Source organism: Octopus sinensis, unplaced genomic scaffold (genome assembly GCF_006345805.1).
Source record: "Octopus sinensis unplaced genomic scaffold, ASM634580v1 Contig00106, whole genome shotgun sequence".
Lineage (NCBI taxonomy): Eukaryota > Metazoa > Mollusca > Cephalopoda > Octopoda > Octopodidae > Octopus > Octopus sinensis.
In genome coordinates, this window is record NW_021823655.1 from 12,478 (window position 1) to 21,377 (window position 8,900).

The following is an 8,900-nucleotide window of genomic DNA, read 5'->3' on the forward strand; positions in this document are numbered from 1 at the left end:
ACCGACCAAAAAATTCTGGCCCGAAAACTCTATTTATAGTAATTCTAAAATATTTTTAAGGTTTCGAAAACAGTATGGATTCTACAACATATCACCTGGTACTAAGAGAGACGAAAGTCAAAGACCCTCACATGATTATGGATTAGCATAAAATAAGTACACAGCTAGCTTGCAACAATTTACGTGTAAAAATGAAAAACAAAAATCCAATGAAAGAAATCAAAAATTATAAATAGAAACCGAAATGAAAAATTTATTTAGGCAAAGGACGCATTGCAGGGAAAAGAAGAACTTCCTAAAATAGGAAACATATAAAACAAAACTTTAATGTTGACATTATCTGTGAGGAGCATTGTAAGCCTGTCGATTCCCATTCCCCAACCAGCAGTCGGTTTCAGACCATATTCGAGGGCAGTACAAAAGTCTTCGTCAATACACATGGCCTCGTCATCCCCTTTCTCAATATCCTTGGCCTGTTCTTCAAACCTCTCTCTTTGCACTGCGGGGTCGTTCAACTCGGTGTATGCGTTGACCAATTCGTGGCAATTTACAAACATTTCAAATCTCTCTGTCAAACCAGGTTGTGTCCGATGCCTATGAAATAAACCTATATGTTAAAATCACCATTTCGATAGAGGACTCATTACTTCAGGATGGTCGATTATATAAGTCGGGTTTATACACTGACTTTCAATATATTCCCCAACAAGCTATAGTAACAAAAACGTGTAAAAAACCTTATCGAGAAGTCGGGCTGAGGTACGGGGCTCAGAACAGTCAATGTTATTCTGTACACACAAATTGTCAATAAATAATCGACTTTCTACAAGAACTAAAAAATAAAACAACCATCAGTGTTTAATGTGCGTGCATCAGGAAACTCAACTTGAAGAATCCTCTCCAATTCGGTAATCATAGGAATACGACGATAGGGGGGTGTAAAGTCAATTGTCACAGCCTCACCCTCCATCCCCTCTGGATGATAAGTAACCAAATAACTTCCAAACAGTTCCATTACCATTCCTTCTATAAACACAGGAGAATATACCAGAAAGCAAGTTTTCAGTGAGTGTCATGAGATCATTATAGTCAGCATAGGCCATGTAGAATTCGCAAGTAGTGAACTCGGGGTTATGTGTTAGGTCAATCCCCTCATTCCTGAACTGCCGACCGATTTCAAAAACACGATCCAATCCCCCAACAATCAGCATCTTTGATAATCAAAACCACAATAAATCCACTTTAAGAGGAAGTTCAGGGGCAACTCGGAGATAAAGGTCAGTATCAAGGTCGTTGTGGTGAGTTATAAACGGCTTGGCAGCAGCACCGCCAGCGATTTGACTCAGTAAGGGCGTCTCAACCTCGATAAAATTTTTGGAAAAAAAGAAATTTCTGATGTATTGAATAATCTTTGCACGTCGAATAAAGATTTGTCGATTGCTCGGATTGGCAATGAGATCGAGGTACCTCTTCCTGTAGCGAGTTTCCTAAAATAAATTAATATTATAATTTAATTAAAATAGACTGCTAATTAAATAAATATTATTTCATCATCGCATAACAACGTGGTATTGTTATTGCATCATCAAGATTAAAATCTTGTTAAACCTGATCTTTCAATCCGTGGTAGGCAGGTATTTGATGAAGACACGGCGAGAGAAGAAGACCAGAATTAGCCACCAAACTAAGCTCGCCTGTTTGTGTCCGACCTGTTAAATTAGCTACATCATTTTAATAAACCAGGTTGACCCACGAACCCCACAACGTCTCCACGTCTTATATCATTTGAAAAATTCAAAAACACATTCTCAGACTCGAAATTCCTAATTTATTAAATAGCAACCACTAGCCTTGCATTGCACATAACCTGGAGAGTCAGACCATCGCTAATAACACTATAAAAGATCAATTTTGACCCAGATGAACGAATAGCATTAATCCGTCCTAAAAAGTCAGAAATTTAATTATACCAGCAATCGAGACAGTAACGGGGGCTGTCTCTTGGTTGTCGAGGTAAGAATATTTTTCGATAAAAGACGAAAAATAAATGCTAACATCGAATTTGTGTGGATAAACATTGATGTTGTTTTGTTTCAATGTCTTTATCCAACCACAGCGAATTTTATAGTATTCCTATTATGAGAGTACGTGGTATACATTGGGACTGATGGTTAATGAACTTAGGCCCTGGATTTGCTGTCTCTCGGCTTGATCAGCAATTTTTTGCTCATTTTTAAGTCTTCTTTTTAGTTCACTGTTGTTTATTTAAATTATTGTATTACTTTTTAGATATTGGATCACCATTCTCGTTCACGTGACTAGACATTGTAGTTTATTATTTATAAATACTGTATTAATATCTGCTAGTTTTATATTAATAAAAATAATAATAAAGTAAAGTAAAATCAAATTTACTGATCATAAATCATTCATTTACTTTTCTGTTATAACAACTGCCCTCTCAAGTGCACGGCTTATTTTTGTCTATCACTCAGTCTCGTTCTTTGATTAGTCAGCTTATACACGTTTTCTAGTTGATTCGATGCACACATCAAAGTCTCTTTCATTTTTTTATAAAATCACCTCAAATCAGTTCTCCTTGATTTACGGAATCTGTTTTACTGAACTTCGTCTTTAAATGGGTCTAATACCCAACGAACCAATATTTAGCTCATTTATTAATATTTGACATTGCCTTATATTTGTTTCTTGTCTACGGTTGAAACAGTAGCTTTTTTGATTTAGCAAGACTATTTTGGAGTTCACTTTTCCAATTTGACTTTGTACGTTGGGGGGACTGATTGAGGTGCTGGCAAGCTTTCTAAATCGGTCAAATTGATTTAAAGCATGTTTTCAAAGAAAAAGTTTAGAGTTCGTGTTGAAAGTTATATTTCATTTAAAGTAGTTTGAGAGCTCTCAACAAATCACACTTCAAAAAGATTCACTATCTCTTCTGTTGTTCACATTATATCTGGAATCTACTCTACTGAACAACAACAAAGACTACAATGATATAACTATGTAGATTGCATACGGTGACTAGTGGATTTTGTTTCAAATGGGAAGAAAACGCTTCAACTGCTTTTCAAAGTAATGGCACCCGTCAAAATGGTTTTGCATAATGAAAATCTAAAAATATTAAGTTGACTGCGAATTGACTCGCAAAAAAATTGATAGAGGAAAACTAAAAGACCAAGAAACTTGGATTTTCCCTAAAAAATTTAAAGATATCAGAAATATGAAGTTCATGTCTGCTGCCAAAATGGAAAAACTGATAAAGGATTCGATAGGCCGACATCCCTTCAGGTTTCTGCTCCAAATAAGAATTTATAAAACATTTATGAAACCCGTTAAAAATTCTAGCACCTGGGAAGTCTATTTTCCAACTTTTAAAGTATTTAATCGACAGACCCTTAGATTCAAGTGATCACGGAGTCGCACTGGAATCTTTTTGAGTATATCTAAAGATTGAACCTAAGCACATTAGCAAATACAGCGAAAAATCACTGAGAGACGACAAGATCTCAGAAGTCAACGTTCGACCATATAAAAATTAGATTTTGTGTTTTCCTTTCTGGTTTGGACAATTTTATTTTTTCCACGGCCTAACGAGTTTTTAAAACAAACAAAAAATCATCAAAGTGTATAGCGAAGTTAAAAGAATGTTATCGAAAATTATTTCAAACAAGTTTCAAGCCATCCTGATTATATATCTATTCGTGCGATCAAATTATTTTTTGCAAACAACATCCTACGTACTCACTCGAAGGTTCTATCGTTCCAAGCGTTCTTTCCACAGAAATTGCGGCTAAACCTCACTCAAGGACACTGTTGCCACAACAATGGACTAGAAACCTACCTTCAAATATGGTCTGAATAAAACTCTGAACTGTCCAAACTGTGGCTTACTCAATCTAGCTTCATGATTATTTTCATAAGCTTTTCGTTAACTTAACCATATGTTATTTATGGTATATGTAAATATTTGTTCTATGACAACGATAAAAAGAAATTTTAAAATTAGCAAGATTTGATATTTCAAGTGCATTTCATTTCTGAACAAGAAATAATGTTCCAAAAAATCGATTTGTTTAAACTAAAAATTCTTACTGTCTAATATGGAATTAGCTAATCATAATGAAATCAGAATAGGTATCTCATCCAGAACAAAGCAGGTTTTAGTCCTCCTTCAGAAAAAACAAAATCCTTTCAAAATCACGTACAGTGGGGCAAAAAAGTCATGGCACCTTTGCAAATTTTGACTAAATTTAACAATTCTTTGCAAAAAAAAATTAAATACATTACTTTAAAAAATAAATTAGTAATATAGAACTTTTTAGATAAATTATTAAAAAAACTATTAAAGGAAATTATTAATAGTGCACTAATTAACGATTTATTTTTAAAAGTCAATTTTTTGAGGGAAAAAAGTAATGGCACGAAATCCAATTAATATTTAGTTGCATTCCCTTTTGCTAGCAGAACTGCCTCCAATCGTTTTTTGTAAGAAAAAATTAGTTTTTACATTCTACTTTAGAAATATTTTCCATTCTTCGTAGCAAATTGTTTTTAATTCCTGGATATTTTTGGTTTTCTTAAGCCAACTTTTATTTTGAATATTTTCCATAAGTTTTCGATGGGATTCAGGTCTGGCGATTGACTTGGCCATTCCAAAACATTTATTTTGTTTTTTTCTAACCATTTAACGGTACTTTGACTTGTGCTTAGGATCGTTGTCATGCTGGAATGTCCAATGTTGTGTCAAATTTAAGTTCGCGACCGAAGGTAAAAGACATTTTTCCAAAATTTCGCAATATTTAAAAGAATTCATCATTCCATCAATTACAAATAGTTCACCAACACCTGTTGATGAAAAACAACCCCACAACATGATACTACCTCCCCCGTGCTTTACGGTAGGTATGGTGCATTTTGGGATATACGCCTGATTTGATTTGCGCCAAATTGAAAGCGTGTAGTTCAGTCCAAAAAGTTGTATTTTTGATTCGTCCGACCACAAAATATTGTTTATGAATTCATTTTCTTTGTTCAAAAGATTTTTTGCATATTGGATTCGCGCTGAAAGGTGTATTTTCTTTAATAACGGAACTCGACGGGGCCTTCGCTTATTGATACCTTCTTTGCGTAGTGTAGAAGTGATTGTACGAAGGGACACTGACGTTCCTGTGATTTTTAAATTATCGGCCAATTCTTTTCGAGTTATTTTTGGGTTTGAAGTAACTAATCTTTTCATTAATGAAGAAGAACGCAGAGATATCTTTTTTGGAGCACCCGATCTTGGTTTATTAATAACAGTTCCGCGTTGCTTCCATCGAGTAATAATATTTCGAACAGTACTTTTTGGTAATATCAACAATTTAGAAATCTCTCCATAACTTTTACCGTTTTGGTGGGCAGTTACAACTCGTTGTTTTAGGTCCAAAGAATGCTCTTTTCTCATCGACGAGATAATTTTAATAAAAGGCGCGAAAAATAAAGTATTTTATACTAATCGGAATCTACTAATCAATTATATTAATAGAACTAAGAATCAATTATTTCAAAGAAAAAACAAGGCACAAAAGATAATCATTTGTATCTTATTGTCAAAAAAATCCATATTTTTTGATAGTGTCATCACTTTTTTACACATCAAATTTGACGTTTTTCTAAATATGAAGAAAAACAATTATATTTATTTGAAATTCATGAATATAATTAGCACGAAATGGGTTCAAAAGAATGCAAGATTTTATTGTATAGCATGATAAACTAAATCGAAAAAGTTATCATTGTAAAAATATATTGAATTAAAAAAAATGATAGGTGTGCCATGACTTATTTGCCCCACTGTATATGTCCGAAGGGACATCAGATGGAATTAGTCTTGGGACCGAAGCTCAATTGGAAATGCTCAAGAGTTGGTTGTAGAGTCCAATGTTCTATTAAAAAAGGTATAATTTCTCTCAAATAATCTAGATACCTGGTTAGAGAATTGTAGATTGCCATTTGAGGATGTCATCGCCTACATATACTTATGGAGTTACGATAGGCATACCTTCAAATGGCTTCATCACGAATACAATTGGGGTGAACATACATATGTCGATTGGGCTATGTTTTTACGTGAAGTCTGTGTGGACGCACTTGTTAAAAGATCTGACGGCAAAATTGGTATTATTAATGTTTATTTCAGGTGGTCCTGGTATGATTGTGGAGGTAGACGAGAGTATGTTTTCCAAACGGAAAAACAACTCTGGAAGAGTTTTACCAAAACAGTGGGTCTTCGGTGGTATTTGTCGAGCCACCAAACAGTGTTTTCTGCAACCAGTCGCGGATAGGAGCAGAGAAACACTGCTCAGTCTAGTAATTCGATATGTCGAGGTGGGAAGCATTATTTATAGTGACTGCTGGAAAGGTTAGCATTATTTGATTAACATTTAGGGTATTCAACTGATCAATTGGTTGAAAACGGCTACACACACGAAACCGTTAACCATAAGTAAGGAAATATAATATATTCAGAAAATTCTTTGTGGATCCAACGACGGGAGTGCACACCCAGACAGTAGAACGAATGTGGGGAAGTGCAAAATGCAAGAATATAAAGCTCAAAGAGGAGCTGTAAGACATCATCTGGGATCTTATTTCGCAGGTTTTTTTAGTTAGTTATTTTTTCAGAATTTATGTGGCGAAAACAAATACAGAACTATAAGGAATCTTTTGCACAGATTGTAAAGACATAAATTCCTTCTACAGTCCTGGAATTTGGATGCCGCGTACTAAAATGACTAAATTGGTTAAATAAATTTTTAAAATATTTTAATAACCATTTAAATTATTGATAGAGGGTTATAAATTAAATAATCTATTTTTCACTAAAAAAATTAATTAATTTTAATTATCTTCTAAAAAAACTGCGACCACTTCGACAAAAGTACAAATTATTTTTTAATCAAAAACGTTTGTTTTGAATAAAATACAGTTACAGTGAAGTTTTACTTTCCATTTAATAGGATTTTAAATAAAGTACTGGAAAAATTGATTAAACACCTTTCGAATAACTTTCAAAGTTTTAACATGTCACAGGCACTACCGCTGCGGGTTACTGAATGCTCGAATTTAACATTTTAAGCATTTTTTTATAAAAATTAAACCTAAATTTTCTTAGTTATTATATTAAATTAAGAAATATATAATTTCAATATTTGTCAATATGAAGGACGAATCTGTTGAATTTAAGAAATTATTCGGTCCTTTCACCTGCCTTATTTAACTTACATCTGTCAAATATCCCGACGAACATAATACTCTACTCTCTCCTACGCTGATGACTTAATTTTTGCCTCCCGCCACCAAAACATAATCACCGCTTCTGGATTTCTGCAGGAACACATGAACACTCTTTCGTCCTGGCTGAAATGCAATCTTCTTCAACCTTCTCCTTCCAAATCATCTGTTACGCTATTCACAACTGACCGCCGTCAGTTCAACTTAGAGCCTAAAACTATTCCTAGACAACACTCCACTCCCAGTTGAAAAATCCCCCAAAATCTTGGGTCTGATATTTGATTGCTGTTTGTCCTTCTCGAAACATGTTTCATATATCTGTGGAAAATCCCAGAAAAAACTCAATGTGCTCCGAGCTATTGCGGGGACTTCATTTGGCAGGATAAGGAAAGTCTAACAACTGTATACAGTGGGCGCAAAAAAAATCCGGTTTTCTTATTTTTCGAATTTTTCAATATAAATTTTATATTATTTTTTTTTAATTTAGTATCATTTTGAAATGTAAATCGAGTATGTTTTTAATTTTGTACAAGCAGTTTATTAGAACAACTATGAACTACGCCATCCCTGCTTGGGGTTCTGCTTATCTATTACAAACCTTGAAAAACTTCAGAGAACTCAAAACTCAGCATTACGAATTATTACCGGCTGTCTAAAAACGACACCTACCGACCACCTACATTGGAATCGAAAATCCTTCAATCAGTGACCATTTTGAAATGCTCGGGCTGCAATTTCTTGACAAATGCCGAACCCTAAATCACCCTGGCTACTTCCTCTGGCACTCCACTAACAACAGGAGAATAGTTCCGACCCTCGCGGACAAAGTCCGCAAGCTTATACGATCCCCTCCGGACATTAACCAGAAGGGGATTCACGACCTGGTGGCTACGAGGGCAATCAGATGTCTTGGAATAAACAAGCTTCTGGGACGCCTTCCGCCGCCAATTAATAAGATCGAATCCTCCCTCTCAAGAGAAGCCCGAGTGAACTTGGCTCGCCTCCGCTGTGGCCACCATACTGGCCTACACGATTATCGCATAAAAATCGGTCTTGGAGAAATAACCCCTTCCTATTCCCTCAACGACCTTTTCTCCTGTCCAGGCCCGCCTTCTACTTCCTCGGAACACCGGATCACGATCGGGGATCTTTGGGAGCGTCCGACATTGGCCCTAACGTTCTTGTTAGCCACCGGCTTCCTTCAATTGAAGGGGCCGGGGGTAAATAAATAAATAAAAAGGCGGAGCATTTGATAATTTTTAAATTGATGATTTAACATGGGTATTCTATAAAGCAGGGCTGGCCAACCCAAGGCCCGCGGGCCGCATGCGGCCCGCGATGGAGTTTGGTGCGGCCCGCGAGAGAATTTTGTATGTAGTTAACCTATAAATACATTCAAGATAAATTTTTCTTAAGTTTAATAAATAAAGATAAATTTTATAAGTTTAATAAATTTTAAAGTTTATCTATTTTTGTAGCTGTTATCAATATGAAGAAAAGGAAAATTTTTGAAGAAAACAGGCAATTCAGCAATCATTGGGAGAAGATTACTTTTTTATAATGCATAATTCCAAGCCAACATGTTTAATTTGCAAGGAGAAAGTATCGGT

The 8,900-nt window shown here is 35.0% G+C and overlaps 1 pseudogene; it reads right to left on the reverse strand.

Annotated features, from left to right (window-relative positions):
- Positions 1 to 257: 257 nt before the first annotated feature.
- On the reverse strand, positions 258 to 5,461 carry LOC115226850 (annotated as a pseudogene).
- Positions 5,462 to 8,900: the final 3,439 nt, after the last annotated feature.